Source organism: Engystomops pustulosus, chromosome 6 (genome assembly GCF_040894005.1).
Source record: "Engystomops pustulosus chromosome 6, aEngPut4.maternal, whole genome shotgun sequence".
In the NCBI taxonomy this organism is placed as follows: domain Eukaryota; kingdom Metazoa; phylum Chordata; class Amphibia; order Anura; family Leptodactylidae; genus Engystomops; species Engystomops pustulosus.
The window spans coordinates 18,209,732-18,227,930 of record NC_092416.1 but is presented as its reverse complement, the minus strand read 5'-3'; positions in this window follow the sequence as shown (position 1 = coordinate 18,227,930).

Sequence of the window (18,199 nt, the reverse complement as noted above, 5' to 3'; positions counted from 1 at the left end):
AATTTAAAAACTGGCAAGATCCTGTGTTGGGGCCCTGAATGCCACTCTCGTTGCATGTTGGCACCTTTTTGGATGACTTTTTGGATGTTTTCTCCAAAAAACAAGCAGAGACTTTGCCACCACATTGTCATAATTAATTGCCCTGTGGATCTCCTTTCTTTCCAGAGGCTGTGTCTATCCTCTTTCTGTTCCTGAGATGGCTGCCATGTCCGAGTACATCAAGAAGAACCTGTAAAGGGGTTTCATATGCATGGGGCTTCTTTTCTAAGACTTTTTCTCCCGCGCAGAGAAATTATTCGATTGGTGACAGAGAACTGTTGGCCAAACTTTCTCTGGAGGAATGGTGGTACAAGAACTTACTGTACCTCCAGACAGCCCAGCGCCTGAATGATGGGCAAGCTCGTTGGTCATTGTTTTACTCTTGCTTTAATGTGCTGATTCATTTCCGTCCTACAGACAAAAATATCAAGGCTGATGCATTGTCTTGTTCTTCGGATGTTGGTGGAGAAGTGCCAGCTCTTTGGCACATCATTTCTCCTGACCAGCTTGTTGTTGCAACTCCAGTGGATCTTCATCAGCTACTTCCCGGCAAGACATATGTTAGACCAGCTCTTCGGAAGAGGATTCTGTCTTTGGGACATTCTTCATGTTTGGCTGAGCACTAGAGATGGGCGAATTTGTTAAAATTTGGTTTGACCTAATTCGCAGAATTTTTCGAAAAAATTAGATTCAGCCCGAATCGAATCATGATGAATCACTTTAAGAAACAGGTATTTCCTGGCTGCAGAGAGCCTGCAGGGTGGTGTCGAATTTTGTGCCAAGCTTAAATATGCATAGGGAGTGTGGTTTAGTCTTCAAACAATGCTGTGTTTTAGTATGACACTCACATGACAGCCGCCGCTGCACTTACAGGCACAATGATAAATTATGGAGGTGGTGGAAACATGGTAGGCCACAGAGTGGCACAGTGACAAAGCGCGGAGGTGGTGGCAGCAGCAACAGGAGGCCACAAAGTGGCACAATGATAAGAGTGTGGCGGAAGCAGAAGTAGCAGCAGGAGCCCACACGTGGTAGCAACATGGAAAGCCACAGGGTGGCCCAATGATAGAGTGTGGAGGTGGCAGCAGAAGCGGCAACAGGAGGCCACAGGTGGCAGCAACAAGGTGGCAGCAACAGGGAAAGCCACAGAGTGGCATAATGATGAAGTGTGAAGGTGGCAGCAGAAGCAGCAGCAGGAGCCCACAAGTGGCAGCAACATGGTGGCAGCAACATGGAAAGCCACAGAGTAGCAAAATGATAGAGTATGGATGTGGCAGCAGCAGGAGCCCACATAGACAGCACAGGAGGGACATTGTGACACAATGATGTTTGAAATTAATTAGAAGTTGGAATTTTCAATTTAAATTTGAATTTGAATATTAGAGACGCCACATCCATAATACATTACAGTTTTCCTGAAAATATCAAGTCTTTGCCAAAAACCAACTGCAAAGGTGGCACCAGCAGCATAATGAGGTCGGAGGTGTGGAGGTGGCAGCAACATGGTAGGGCACAGAGTGGCACAATGATAGAGTGTGATGGTGTCGTCAGCATCAGGAGCCCACAGAGTGGCACAATGATATAGTGTGAAGGTGGCATCAGCAGCAGCAGGAGCCCGCAGAGTGGCACAATGATATAGTGTGAGGGTGGTATCAGCAGCAGCAGGAGCCCACAGAGTGGCACAATGATATAGTGTGAAGGTGGTATCAGCAGCATCAGCAGGAGCCCACAGAGAGGCACAATGATATAGAGTGGAGGTGGCATCAGCAGCAGCAGTAGGAGCCTACAGAGTGGCACAATGATATAGTGTGGAGGTGGCGGACAATTCTAGTCTCTGGTAAAGATGGTAGGAGGCAGATGGAGCAACTGGCAGATGATGTGTGGCATCAGGCGGTTGGCACCATCAGAATAGTGGCTGAGGCAGGTAGTTAGAACCCAGACTCATTTCTCAACGTTTGGAGGAGGCATCATGGCTGATCTAATCTGATGCAATAGGCATTGGTGAGTTGAAATCCTGGCCGATCCAAGCCTGATTCAAAGGTCAGTCGCTCCACATTACAGGTGGACAAGCGGGTTCTTCTTGGGGTACCGATGGCCCCTGCTGCACTGAACACCCACTCTGATGCCACACTTCTGGCCAGGCAGGGCAGCTTCTCTACTGCAAACTCCGAAAGTTGTGGCCACGCATCAAGTTTGGCGGCCCAGTAGTCCATGGGATCCTCTACCTGAGGTGGTAAAGTGCTGTCCAAGTAGGCCACCACCTGGACAGCACTCATGTCCTGCTGCTGATGCTGCTGCTGGTGGTGGCTACCCTCCTCACTAGGCGGGTGAAGGAAGTTGCTCATTAAGGAATCCAGATTTAAGCTGCCGCTGATGGAACAGCTATTGTTCGTACACCCCCAGCTCCCCACAGCAGCATTGGCAGTAGTACATGAACGATGACTGCCAGGAATCCCCCTGTCAGACCTAACAGAGAATGGACAATGGCACACATAGCTAGCGGCCAACTTACCAGAGACAGTTCCAAGAGACGTCCTGGCCAAATTTTCCTTCTTTCATGATAAGGATCAACTGCTATCACAAACAAGGAAGATACAAGTCCTCCCATCTCCCTACGAGGAAATCAAACTCTTCGTTGATCTTTCAACAGCTACACTCCTAGCCAGGAAACCATTCCAACCCATCACTTCAACACTAAGAAGGCACGAAATACCCTACAGGTGGGGATTCCCCATGAAACCCCTCATTCGCAGAAACAATGCTGTGCACATCACAAAATCCATTGAGGAAGGACTGGTTCTCCTAGAAAAATGGCAGATCCAGTTGGAAAACCCTGCTTGGCCCGCGAGAAAAGATCCCCCCCATACTCATGGAGCGATAATTGCAGAAAGTTGGAGACAAATAAGACTTTCTCCAGAGGTAATATAAATGTATATTTTTCAAGTGGAGACGTGATCTGGTCGATCCTCCTCTCCATGATCACCCATGAGTGTTCTCTCCCCACTTGAAATTGCACCATTGATGTATTACCCAAAAGGTGTACCGGGTGTTATTCAGTTTGGTACCACAAAAGTGCCTACCGATTCAGTTGTTTGTTTTACAGGTTTGTTGTTATATGTGACCAAGTCGACATTTAATTATAACTATCTCACAAGTAATCCTGTAACCAGTAATCACATAGCAAATGTAGGGGGATCATCTCTTCCAATCTGACAAAATGGGGATTAAGATTGTTTCTATAAATGTGAAGGGATTAAATAGCCCCTTTAAAAGGTATCTGCTGTGGAAGGAGGCCTTCCAGCAGAAAGCAGATACACTTCGTGCTCAGGAGACCCACTTCTCTAGCAGACACCTCCTCAAACTATCTCACCACAAATTCACCATGGTGGTGACATCCACATTCCACAAGAAGAAGAGGGGGGGGGGCATTTAGCTCATCATTAGCATTAACGATACAAGATCAAATAATTGACCCAGGGAGCCGTTTCATTATTCTCTTATGTTCAATCAATAATCTCCAATACATAATTGTTACAGTGTATGCTCCAAATAAAAAACAATGCTCCTTTACTAAGAAGTTCTTAAAATTAATTGCAAAAGTTAAAAAAGGCACAGTAATCATCACGGGTGATTTTAATGCTATTAGTGACCCCCTCTTTTGATACATTCAATAGGAAACCCCTTTATCAATCACCCCATTAGTAGGGAAAAAATTATCTCTCCCTGGGGCATCATAGAAGCCTTTAAATCTTATTATGAAAGACTATACAATCTCTTAGAAGATCCATCAATAACCCATACAACCCACTCAGGATATGATAGACACTTTTCTTCATAGAGTTAATATCCCCAAGATCAACTAGAGTCTCTCAAAAATCCCATTTGCCTTGAAGAAATTAGGAACACTATCAAAGCGATCCCAATGGGCAAAGCACCTGGCCCAGATGGCCTCCCCTCAGATTACTACAAAAAAGTTATAGCCAGATTAATCCACCACATGAAAACCTCCTTTGACTTAGCCTTCTCCTCTGGGGAATTCCCTAAAGACATGTTAGCAGCCCTCATAGTTACCATCCCTAAACCGGGTAAACCCACCACCTCCCCTGCAAATTTTTGACCCATTTCGCTAATCAATTACGATGTAAATATTTAAAAAATGTGTAAAAAATTACAAGCCATTATCCCAGCTCTGGTCAAAAATGACCAGGTGGGGTTCAGATTAGGGAGACAATACCCATTGCTTAATTACACTTATGCAATTTTGCGAGCGACACAATGTGGCTTCTACGTTTATGATCATTGATGCCGAGAAGGCATTCGACCGAGTAAACTGGTCATTTGCCTTCTCAGCTCTCACTAAGTTTGGCCTGATCCTATCCAGAAAGCTATCAAATCCTTATACTCATACCCTATGGCCCGGGCCTACACAAATGGACTACTCTCTACAGAATTCATTCTAAGAAATGGCACAAGTGCCCTTTATCCCCTATATTTTTTCATTCTTTCAATAGAGCCACTGGAACTGGAACTTTTGAGATCCGACCCTAATTTCTATAGAGCATAGAATTGCGCTTTTTGAGGATGACATTATCCTGATCTCCACAAACCCCTCCAAATCTCTTCCCTCAATATTTAATATTATTCATGACTATGGTGCTATGTCTTATACCAAAATGAACACATCCGAATCCCAGATCCTCCCAATAGCTATATGGCAAAAAAATCCAATATGCACGGTAGGAGATGGGCTTTAGGAATATTAGATCATGACACAGAAGAATACACTATCTCAAGGGGAGAATTAACGCCCCCCCCCCCAGGTAATATAACTTTATAAACATTTGAAGTGCTGGCAGACAAATAGAGTGGGAAAGCGTGAATAATAACGAACCAACCTAGTCACAAGTTATGTTTGTTTTTTGTATTCTATTGCTGATTTTTTTTTCTGTTTTACGCCGACCGTATCTTTTAAGCACCGGACAAAGCCCAACTATGTAATCCTAATGATTCTTACTAGTCATTTATAATGCAGACTACAAGCTTCTCTGTTAATGTAATTGAAATGATCTACTGTATCTCCATACGCTTATTATTATGTATCTCACTATTATGTCTTGCTGTACTGCATTGTTAAAATGTGGAAAATTCAATAAAAACTGTTATTGAAAAAAAAGTATATATACGCAGCATTGAGAAACGTTAAAGATCCTTCACATCTTTTACCGGTGGCCATCCTAAAACAGAAACTGCTTAGAAATGTTCAGTTAGAGCATTGCCGAGAACAATACATTATACTGCAAAAATATTCTCGGCCCTTCCCTAACACATTATTTTAAAAATGCTTGAACTGGTATCGAAATATTGTATATTTTGGAAATGAATCATCAATTATGCCTTTTCTATGGTAGGCGTGCAGCTAAATGCAGATTTTCTTCCTTTAAACCGTAGGTGTCAAACATAAGTGCCCTGGGCTGAATCCAGTCCCTGGACTTGTATTGACTGCTCCAGCTTCATGCCCCAGCATTTCGTCACAGTCATTAGACACGGTGCGCTGTGTGTGATTTGCACTGATGTTGTTGGTACATTGTTCTGTGCTATATATGCATCCCAGTATGTCAATGTGAGTGAGATTCACTGTGACTTAGCTACTGTAGGAGCACTGTGACTTGGCTACTGCATTGTGAGTCGGTTACTGGAGGAACACTGTGACTCGGCTACTGGGGCTGCACAGATGCCAGATTTATTACCCCCTAAGATACATTAAACAAACCCAACACCCCCCACAGATAATTGACCCTCAAGGGTCATCGTAAAGTTTACAGATTACATCCATTTGTTTAACATTTTTACTATTTTAATATGGTTTTCACAGGACCCAATAATTCTAGCTCTCAAATAGATGGCAGTTGATACTACTTTAAGATAACAGCCTGAGGTCATGAGAGGCAATGTACAGGGTAGAAGGTGGAAGGGTTACATTTTTAGAGGAAATATTGAAGACTTAGAATAAAGGAAATCTAACACCAAAATTCAGCATGAAAAACCATGGAAGAGCCGTGCACTGTGTAAAGTAATGAATACTGAGGTCAATAGTTTAGCATTACAAAGGGATTTGTGAAAGCTTGAGGAGTGGGCAGAGAAATGGTTGATGAGGTTTAATGTAGATAAATGTAAAGTTATGCACTTGGGCCATGGAAACAAAATGTATAATTATGTTCTAAACAGTCAATTACTTGGTAAAACTGAAGCTGAAAAAGACTTGTGGGTATTGGTGGATGATAAACTTTATTTTAGTGACCAGAGCCAGGCGGCTGCTGCTAAAGCAAATAAAATTATGGTATGTATAAAGAGAGGAATAGATTCTCACCATAAGGACATAGTTTTGCCCTTATACAAATCCCTGGTCAGATCACACATGGAATATTGTGTACAGTTTTGGGCACCAGGGTATAAAAAGGACAAAGTAGAGTTGGAACGGGTGCAGGGGAGAGCAACCAAGATTATTAGGGGAATGGGGGACTAGAATACAAAGACAGATTACAAAATTTGGGATTATTCAGTTTAGAAAAAAGATAACTGAGGGGAGACCTCATTATAATGTGCAAATACCTGAACGGACAGTACAAGGATCTCTCCAAAGATCTTTTTATAGGAGAGGAGGTTCTACCATCACCATAGACAGGGGCATCCTCTACACCTAGAGGAGAGGAGGTTCTACCATCACCATAGACAGGGGGCATCCTCTACACCTAGAGGAGAGGCGGTTCTACTATCACCATAGACAGGGGGTATCTTCTACACCTAGAGGGGAGGAGGTTCTACCATCACCATAGACAGGGGGCATCCTCTACACCTAGAGGAAAGGCGATTCTACCATCGCCATAGACAGGGGACATCCTCTACACCTAGAGGAGAGGCGATTCTACCATCACCATAGACAGGGGACATCCTCTACACCTAGAGGAGAGGCGATTCTACCATCGCCATAGACAGGGGACATCCTCTACACCTAGAGGAGAGGCGATTCTACCATCACCATAGACAGGGGGCATCCTCTACGCCTAAAGTAGAGGTGATTCTACCATTGCCATAGACAGGGGGCATCATCTACGCCTAGAGGAGAGACTGCTCTACCACCACCACCATAGACAGGGGGCATCCTCTACACCTAGAGGAGCGGGGATTCTACCATCACCATAGACAGGGGACATCCTCTACACCTAGAGGAGAGAAGGTTCTACCATAACCATAGACATCGAACTCTATGTACATGTTCAAGAAAGGCCTGGATGACTTTCTGGAGAGAAAAAATATCATTGGTTATGGGGAAAAACATTAATTAAATTCTTAAAGGTTGGTATTGATGGACTTGCATCATTTTCCTTATATTCTGTGATACTATGATACCTGTGTGACTATGGTCTGATTTCTATCCACAGGAAGTATATATAGAAACTTCCTAAATAAACAAAGTCAAATTGATACAGAAAGTATATTGAAAATTGTAGAACTTTTTATTATTTAACCAATATTCAATGTTTGCTGAAATGAGGATGCCCTTTTACTAAGCCTGAAGGGTCCTAGGGTTTTTCCACAGTTCCTCCATGCTGTAGACTCACAGACTCCTACAATGTGCAGCAGCACCTCCCCGTCCTGCTTGAGATTACATCAGGGAGAATGAGACAGTGTAACAGCCGTCCTGGGGTTGGGTTCTCCATCATTATTATCTGGTTTGTGCAATGTGTATGTAATCTGCTCTGGGGTCTTTATTAGTTATTCTACAAATGCAGTATTTGGTTTCTGAGGTGGCATTTGTGCTGTACCGTGGTTGTTGACGTATCTAGGGTACTGTTGCGACCCTTTGAAGTTGAGTGGTCTGACAATGTGACTCTTGGAGTAATAAAGGTTGAGTACCCCTGTCTTAGACCAAAGCCGAGAGAGTAGAAAATTAACCTAATCTTTATTTGAGAGCAAACCTTAACAACCAGGAAACAAATTTTGAAACATATTTATGAGTGAAGGTTATGCTGATGTCTATAAAAATAAACCTAAAAGCCAAAAAATTTGCCTGTAGTGGTCACATGTCTGTAATCAATATTGACAGCGATTAGAGACCAGTGATGTATCTTGGAAGCATTATGTTTATATGATTTTCTCAATGATATATTTTAATTATATATTAATTTTTTTATGATAATGGTGATTATTAGAGATGGGCGAATTGATTCTAACAAACTGAAATTCGTTTAGAATTTCGGGAAAACTTTGGTTTGCCACGAATCTGAAGTTTATTGTGATTCTTGAGAATAAACTTTTTTTTTCTCCTTTATTACCAAAATGGGCACGAGCACGTTTACTAAGGGTCTGAACGCCACACTTTCACCGGGTTTCCCGAATATTTCAGTTTTACGCCAAATTGCCCTGGGATTTTGGCACGTGATTGGATTGTGGTGCATCGGCGGCGGCTTGCATGCGACAGAAAATGGAGGGCGTGGCCGGCAGTCAACCTGACTGATTCAGACAAACCGCGGAATTTAAAAAAAGAATTGTGTCGCAAGATCAAGCACTCACATACACCAGGAAGAAGCAGGTGAACTCGGGCGCAGAATGTTAGTGAATCGCGGCAGACCTGAATCCTCGTGGGACAACGCACGGCGGGATCACGACAGGACGGGGTAAGTAAATCTGCCCCAATGTGTTACATGGGGCAGAGAACTCTGGGAAGGAGAATAGAACACCCTCAATCACATGTGCAGACCTGTAAGCCAATCAGTGAGCGGCTGGCTTATGCGATGTTACACACCCCTATAAAAACTAGCAGCTATTTTCAATCTCTGCACTTCACACTGTATGTGCTGCCTGTAGAGTCCACCCCGCTTTGCAGGTCCAAGTTAGCAGTGGCACAGGGGCTCAGCGAGACATTGGCGTTAGTAGTCTCTCAGTGCAGAGTGTTGGCAGTAAAATCACCACCTCGGCATTGTGGCAGTTTTTTGTTAAGACACCAGAGGTGCGTATATGTAGAATCTGCTGGCATAAATTGAAGCGTGGCCAGGGAGCTAATGTTGGCACCACGGTCCTGCGTGAACACATCCATTGGCCTGGGAGAAATGTGGAACAGATGTAGAGATCCTGCCGCTGCAGCAACAGCAGCAACACCTAGTGGCACACATGCCAATCGGAACCATGGTGACAGGAAAATGGTGTCCACACTGCATTGATGAGGGATTGGCCATGCTCCCTGCATGGCACACGTGTTCAATCTGATTATCAACAGGTTCCTCAAATCTTCCACCCATCTGCAAGACATTCTAAAATGGCCAGGAAACTGTGCATGCAATACATCCATTCTTACAAAGCCAAGCACAAGCACTGAGTTTTGGCTCTCTACCCTCTTGTACCCTCGCTACAGGTCAAAAAGGGGTGACTTTTTTCCAGCTGCAGAGAGGGAGGAACAACTGGCATACTATAGAGAAATACTGTGCACAAAGTTGGCCGCTGCCTATGTGTGACATTGTCCATCCTCTGTCAGGTCTGACCGGTGGATTCCTGGCAGTCAACGTTCGCGTACTACTGCCATGGCTGATGTGGGGAGATGGGGGGTAGGAACAGTAGCAGCTCCATCAGCAGCAGCTTAAGTCTGGAGTCCTTAATGAGCAGCTTCCTTCACGCGCCTAGTGAGGAGTGTAGCTGACACCAGCAGAATCAGAACATGGAACAGACCCTGCACCAGGAGGTGGTGGCCTAGTTGGACAGCACTTTACCACCCCAGGTAGAGGATTCCATGGACTACTGGGCAGCCAAACTTGATGCGTGGATGCAACTTGGAGAGTTTGAATTAGCGAAGCTGTCCTGCCCGGCCAGTAGTGTGGCATCAGAGCGTGTGTTCAGTGCGGCAGGAGCCATCATTACCCCAAGGAGATCCTGCTTATCCACCCATAATGTGGAGAGACTGACCGTTGTCAAGATGAATCAGGTGTGGATCGGCCAGGATTTCAACACACCAATGCCTTATGCATCAGATTAGTTCAGCCATGACGCCTCCCCCAAAAGAAATGAGTCTGGATTCTAACGACCTGCCTTAGCCACTATTCTGATGCTGCCACCCGCCTGATGCCACACATCTGCTGCCAGTTGCTCAATCTAACTCCCACCATCTTTACCAGGGACTGGAATTGTCACCCACCTCCACACTCTGTCATTTTTCCACTCGGTGGTCCATCATGTTGCTGCCAGCTAAAGAATTTCCAATTGTGCCACTCTTTGACCTCCTGCTGCTACAGCTCCGAACTTTGTCATGTTGCTACCAGCTCCACACTCTATCATTGTGCCAATCTCTGACCTTCTGCTGTTGCTGCTGCCATGTCCACATTCTATCATTGTGCCACTCTGTGGCTTACCATGCTTCTGCGACCTCCACACTCTGTCATTGTGCCACTCTGTGGCTAAGACATGTTTCCGCCACTTACACACTCTGTCATTGTGTCACTCTCTGACCTCCTGCTGCTGCTGCCACCTCAACACTCTGTCATTGTGTCACTCTGGGGCCTACCATGTTGCTGCCAGCTCCAGAATTGGTCATTGTGCCACTCTCTGACCTCATGCTAATGCTGGTGCCACCTTTGCAGATCTTTTTTGGCAAAGGTATGATATTTTCAGGAAAGCTGTAATGTATGATACGTGTGGGATCTTTAATCTTCAAATTCAAATTTTAATGGAACATTTCAACGACAAACTCTTTTCACACTTTGTCATTTTGCCACAATGTGAAAATTAATGAGGAGGAACTACACAAAATGGTAGCAAACTGGGCACATGAAAAACTAAATGCACAATGATACAAGATGAACATTTATTCAATATTTAACAGTGTTTAACATATTATATAAAACAGCCGTACATTACATCTTGAGTTGGCTATTAACCCAATACTTATACAGAAATGTTAATCATACAAACATTTTGCATTGCTTCCCTATATTTTTACCTATGTTATAAATCAAAAAACACTTAAACCGGCATGGTCCCCGAGTTATCAATAGCTGAGGGCCTTGCCTTGTGCAGCAGCAACTCCTCTAACCTCCCCACACCCTCCCTCCCCAACCCCACAGCAGGAGAGAAAGAAAAAAAAAAAAAAAAAAAAAAAAAAGGGAAAACACACGAAACTGATGCCTAATGCCATTTGCACAATCTTTATTTAATATAAACACAACATAAATATTACACACCAAACCAAAAAACCAATAAAAGCATTTAAAAAGGAAACAAAGGTCCTCTATACAAAACCCAAGGGAGGGTAGGACCCACAATGTGGCCTCCCCTGTTGTTGCTAGCTAAAGAATTTGTCATCGTGCCACTCTCTGACCTTATGCTGCTGCTGCCACCTCCACATTCTGTCATTGATCCACTCTGTGGCCTACCAGGTTGCTGTCATCTCAACACTGTCATTGTGCCACTCTGTGGCCTCCTGCTGCTGCCGCCGCCACCTCCACACTCTGTCATTGTGCCACTCTTTGGCCTACCAGGTTTCTGCCACCTCCACTCTGTCATTATGCCACTTTCTAACCTCCTGCTGCTGCCATGTCCACACTCTGTCATTGTGCCACTCTGTGGCCTACTAGGTTGCTACCACCTTCAAACTCTGTCATTGTGCCACTCTGTGGCCTACCAGGTTGCTGCCACCTCCACACTATGTCCTTGTGCCACTCTGTGGCCTACCATGTTGCCGGCACCTCCATTCTTTCATTGTGCCACTTTCTGACCTCCTACTGCTGCTGCCACCCCCACACTCAGTCCTTTCGAGCTGGCACAGACGTTACCTTGTCAGGCTGCGTTCCTGAAGCGCACTTATTTGGTCAAGTTAGCCTATGTAAGTGCCCATGGAATTGAACAGTGAAACGATTCTAAGAGCGGCGGCTGTCATGTGCGTGTCATACTAAAACACAGCATTGTTTGAAGCCCAAACAATGTTTTTTAATGTGAGTCATCATGTTTGATTTGGGTTGAATCGAATTTTATCGAAAAATTCAGCCAATCGGGTCGAACTGAATTTCAACAAATTCGCCCATCTCTAGTGATTGTTATTAAAAATTAGCAAATCTGCCTTCCTGGAGCTGTGACTCATCTGGGAAAGTGGGTCCTTGTCAGAGCTGCAGTTGCAGGGGTATATCCACCAGCCAGCGTTCCTCTCTGAAAGATTGTCATTTGAAGTTCAAATTGATTACCATAAATACAGAATCCACAAAAAAATGTTGCAAATGCGTTTCTTGATCCATTCAAGCTCATTTCTCAGTACACAACCTGGAATATTAACCCCTTACTGATGTGTGACGTTAGCTTACGGGCTAAGCCCTCTCTACACTAGGTGGGTGTTTGCTGCATATTCCAGCACACACCCTCCAATATTGGATTTGATTGATTTTGATAATCCAATAAAAGAACTGATATAAATAAACAGTAAAAAATCATAAACACGTTAGTTAACGCCGCAGCCCCAAAATGTCCGATCTATCAAAATATAAAATGGAAACAAATAAGGTTGTTGTGTCCAAGGGTTAAACCGCTGTCCCTGGAAATTCAAGTTTTTAGCCCTTGAGGCATCTAATGGCTGAATTGTGAACTTTTTCAAACACCCAATTATTTTAACATATGAGTTATTCCCATATTTGAACTCTTGTTATACAACATTGGACTTACCTCCCACATGGAGTGGACCTTAAGTGACTCACGTTTTATTTATTTTTTCTAGAGATGTAATAATAATATATTGAAGCAAGTGAACTATACCTATTATAGGCCTGATTGAGCTTGACACAATTGAGGCAGATTTACTTACCCGGTCCCGTCGCGATCCCGCGGCGTGTTGTCCTTCATTTCCATTTGCCTAGCAGTCGTTTTGTGCATTATATCTTACAGATATATATATATATTTTTTTTTTACAATTACTTAGATTGATATATTTGGGGTTTCATATATGTCCTGAGTGGCTCTGACTATTTCCTTCTTGGAAGGGTCTATGCACATCTTTGCTACTCATTATTTTGAAGTACTTCAGTCTTAGAGACTCCTTTTTGTCATGATACTGATCTTCACCAAGGACCGGGCGTGACTTGCATTGGTCGCTTTTTGTAATTGTGCCATATTTACTCTCTGCTATACTAAGGATGAGTGGCATTTCCCACTTACCCATGGGTTGAACTTTTGTGTCCGTTATCTTCTTCTCATTTTCCTTTCAGTACAGACATGTGCTATTTTTTATGTTATCACTCGTCAACCACTGCTGACCTTTACATATGTACGTCGCCGTTGTCTTGGACATCTTGTATTGGACTGCAATCTGCTCAATTATTATGTGTAGTATCTGAATCTATCTAGCATCATATATCATGGACGTCGCCGTTGTCTTGGACATCTTGTATTCGATCGTAACCTGTTCAATTATTATGTGTAGTATCTGTATCTATCCAGTATCATACCATGTACCTCACTAATCATGCTACTCGATTACTATATATCAAATAAATAGGTAGAAGGAGCAGCACTGTGGATAACCGGATTAAATCCAATGTGGGTGCAGGCTTCAAGAACTGACTCAGGATTCCATATACATACAAACTCCAAGGAAGGAAGCAGCACTCCAAGATAAATAGTGAATGTTTATTCCACCAGTGGTAAGAGCTACGTTTCGGCTGACTCTATGCAGCCATTCTCAAGCATGCTTTAAGTAAGCACCAATAATTTGTTTGGACACACATGGTCATATCCATTTTGAATTATGAAATCTTCATTGGCAGCTTGATTTAGAAACAAGTATTTGACACGTTTTTTCTAAATCCTACACCATCAATTATGCTGATTAAAAATTCTAATCCCACTAATTATTTTGCACTAGTATTTTTATGTAATAACTGAGGGTTGGTAATTGTGGTAATTTACACCTTATTTATATAGGATTCTTTTTACCACTTGATTTATTTTTATGTAGATAGCTTTTTTGGGGGGTTTTTTCTCAATAATTTATTATTAGAGATGAGCGAACATACTCGTCCGAGCTTGATGCTCGATCGAGCATTAGCGTACTCGTAACTGCTCGTTGCTCGAACGAATACTTCGCCCGCTCGAGAAAATGGCAGCTCCCGCCGTTTTGCTTTTTGGCGGCCAGAAACAGAGCCAATCACAAGCCAGGAGACTCTGCACTCCACCCAGCATGACGTGGTACCCTTACACGTAGATAGCAGTGGTTGGCTGGCCAGATCAGGTGACCCTGGGATAGACTAGCCGCTGCCCGCGCTGCTCGGATCATTCTCTGTCTGGATGCCGCTAGGGAGAGAGCTGCTGCTGGTCAGGGAAAGCGTTAGGGTGTTCTATTAGAATAGTGTTAGGCAGGAGTGATTCTACAAGAACCCAACAGCCCTTCTTAGGGCTACAATAACGTTATACTTTTTTTTTTTATTTGCTTGTGGCTGGGCTTGCTGGCACTAGTAGTGCAGCTAGTACCATATTGTGAGGAATTAGCAGGGGGACTTGCTACCATTGTGTTTAGCTCTTAGTGACACACATATCCACCTCAAACACCAAAGTGGGAAAATTTATTAGGGGTTTGATTTCAATTAGGCACAGTCTGCCAGTTTCTTTTTATTTTACGTTTATTTTTTTAATAACTCAGTGTCATCTCATCTTGCATAGCAGTGTGCTTTCATACTTGGCTAGAAAATAGCCATAGGAGAATCCAAACGGCTTACTTACGCCTACAGTAGCGTTATATATATTTGATTTCTGGTTGATCTGCTGGTGGCTGTAGTTGCTGCAGTGCATCTACTAGCAAATTGTGAGCAATTTGGAGTGAGACTTGCGACCGCTGTGTTTTGCGCTTAGTGACGCACATATCCATCGCAAAGACCGAAGTGGGAAAATTTATTAGGGGTTGGATTTCAATTAGGCACTGTCTGCCATTTCTTTTTTTATTTTACGTTTATTTTTTTAATAACTCAGCGTCATCTCATCTGGCATAGTAGTGTGCTTTCATACTTGGCTAGAAAATAGCCATAGGAGAATCCAAACGGCTTACTTACGCCTACAGTAGCGTTATATATATTTGATTTCTGGTTGATCTGCTGGTGGCTGTACTTGCTGCAGTGCATCTACTAGCAAATTGTGAGGAATTTGTAGTGAGACTTGCGACCGCTGTGTTTTGCGCTTAGTGACGCACATATCCATCGCAAAGACCGAAGTGGGAAAATTTATTAGGGGTTGGATTTCAATTAGGCACAGTCTGCCATTTCCTTTTTTATTTTACGTTTATTTTTTTAATAACTCAGCGTCATCTCATCTGGCATAGTAGTGTGCTTTCATACTTGGCTAGAAAATAGCCATAGGAGAATCCAAACGGCTTACTTACGCCTACAGTAGCGTTTTATATATTTGATTTCTGGTTGATCTGCTGGTGGCTGTACTTGCTGCAGTGCATCTACTAGCAAATTGTGAGCAATTTGGAGTGAGACTTGCAACCACTGTGTTTTGCGCTTAGTGACGCACATATCCATCTCAAAGACCGAAGTGGGAAAATTTATTAGGGCCCGGGGTTGTATTTCAATTAGGCACAGTCTGCCATTTCCTTTTTTATTTTACGTTTATTTTTTTCATAACTCAGCGTCATCTCATCTGGCATAGCAGTGTGCTTTCATACTTGGCTAGAAAATAGCCATAGCAATAGGATAGCATTGTTTGGTTTTAAAAACTAAAAAACACAAAAAAAAACAAAAAAAACAAAAAAAAGTTAAAAAAAAAATTCAAGTTATAACTCTCATTTTCAAAATGTTTAACCCGAGGGCTAGGGGTAGAGGACGAGGGCGGGGACGTGGGCGTCCAACTACTGCAGGGGTCAGAGGCCGTGGTCCTGGGCGGGGTGAGACACCACCTGCTTATGAGGGAGCAGGGGAACGCCGCAGAGCTACACTCCCTAGGTTCATGTCTGAAGTTACTGGGACTCGTGGTAGAGCACTGTTGAGGCCAGAACAGTGCGAACAGGTGATGTCGTGGATTGCCGACAATGCTTCGAGCAATTTGTCCACCAGTCAGTCTTCCACGCAGTCCACCCATGTCACCGAAATCGGCACTCCTCCAGCTCCTGCACCTCAGCCTCCTCCCCCCCAGTCTGCCCCCTCCCAGGAAAATTTGGCATTTGAACCGGCATACTCTGAGGAACTGTTTTCTGGACCCTTCCCACAGTCACAAACCACTTGTCCGGTTGCTGCTGAGCAATTTTCCGATGCCCAAGTTTTCCACCAGTCGCAGTCTGTGGGTGATGATGACCTTGTTGACGTACTGGAAGAAGTGTGTAAAGAGGTGTCCGACGATGAGGAGACACGGTTGTCAGACAGTGGGGAAGTTGTTGTCAGGGCAGGAAGTCGGAGGGGGGAGCAGACTGAGGGATCGGAGGATGATGAGGTGACAGACCCAAGCTGGGTTGATAGGCCGGGTGAACACAGTGCTTCTGAGACGGAGGAGAGTCCTCGACCAGAACAGGTTGTAAGAGGCAGTGGTGGGGCCAGACGGAGAGGCAGGGCCAGAGCTGGTGCATCAGCGCCAAATGTGTCAACTAGTGAAGCTCCCGTGGCGAGGGCTCCTGCGGCGAGGGCTAGATTTTCAGAAGTCTGGAGGTTCTTTAAGGAAACACCGGATGACCGACGGACTGAGGTGTGCAACATTTGCCAAACCAGGATCAGCAGGGGTTCCACCACTAATAGCTTAACTACCACCAGTATGCGCAGGCATATGAATGCTAAACACCCCACTCAGTGGCAACAAGCCCGTTCACCTCCGGCCGTGCACACCACTGCTTCTTCCGCTGTGTCAGCTGATAGTCAGCCCCCTGCCCAGGACCCTGCCACAAAAACCCCATCGTCGCCTCCACAATCCTCCACAGCATCCACCAGCGTTCAGCTCTCCATACCCCAGACGCTGGAGCGGAAACGCAAATATAGTGCAACCCACCCGCACGCCCAAGCCCTTAATGTGCACATCTCCAGATTGCTAAGCCTGGAGATGCTGCCCTATAGGCTAGTAGAGACCGAGGCCTTTCGCAACCTCATGGCGGCGGCCGCCCCTCGGTATTCGGTCCCCAGCCGCCACTACTTTTCCCGATGTGCCGTCCCAGCCCTGCACCAGCACGTGTCAGACAACATCATCCGTGCCCTGACCAACGCCGTTTCTGACAAGGTCCACCTGACCACGGACACGTGGACGAGTGCTGCCGGGCAGGGCCACTATATATCTCTGACGGCACATTGGGTTAACTTGGTGGAGGCTGGGACCGAGTCTGACCCTGCGGCTGGTCATATACTGCCGACGCCGAGGATTGCGGGGCCTACCTCGGTCCAGGTGTTTCAGGCCTACTATGCCTCCTCCTCCTCCCACCCCTCCTCCACCTCCTCCTCCGAACGACCATCCGTGGGCATGGCGCCATCAGTCGGTAGCTCTAGGCACAGCAGCAGTGCCGTCGCTAAGCGACAGCAGGCGGTGCTCAAACTGCTGAGCCTAGGCGATAAAAGGCACACCGCCCAAGAACTATTACAGGGCATCACGGCGCAGAATGATCTGTGGCTGGCACCGCTGAACCTGAAGCCAGGCATGGTTGTGTGTGACAACGGCCGTAACCTGGTGGCGGCTCTGCAACTCGGCAGACTGACACATGTGCCATGCCTGGCCCATGTGTTAAATCTGATAGTTCAGCGTTTCCTCAAGACATACCCCAATCTGTCTGATTTGCTCACGAAGGTGCGCCGCATCTGTGCGCATTTCAGGAAGTCCAGCACAGATGCTGCCACTCTCAGGGCAGCGCAGCGCCGCCTCCAACTGCCCGCTCACCGACTGTTGTGCGACGTGCCCACGAGGTGGAATTCAACACTGACCATGTTATCCAGAGTTTACCAGCAGCGCCGAGCGATTGTAGACTGCCAGATGTCAACTTCCACCAGAACTGGTAGTCAGGTCAGTCAGCTTCCTCAAGTCTACAATGAGGAGTGGACGTGGATGTCTGATATCTGTCAGGTGCTGAGTAACTTTGAGGAGTCAACACAGATGGTCAGTGGCGATGCCGCCATCATCAGCCTCACCATCCCGCTGCTTGGCCTGTTGAAAAACTCTCTGATCAGCATGAAGTCG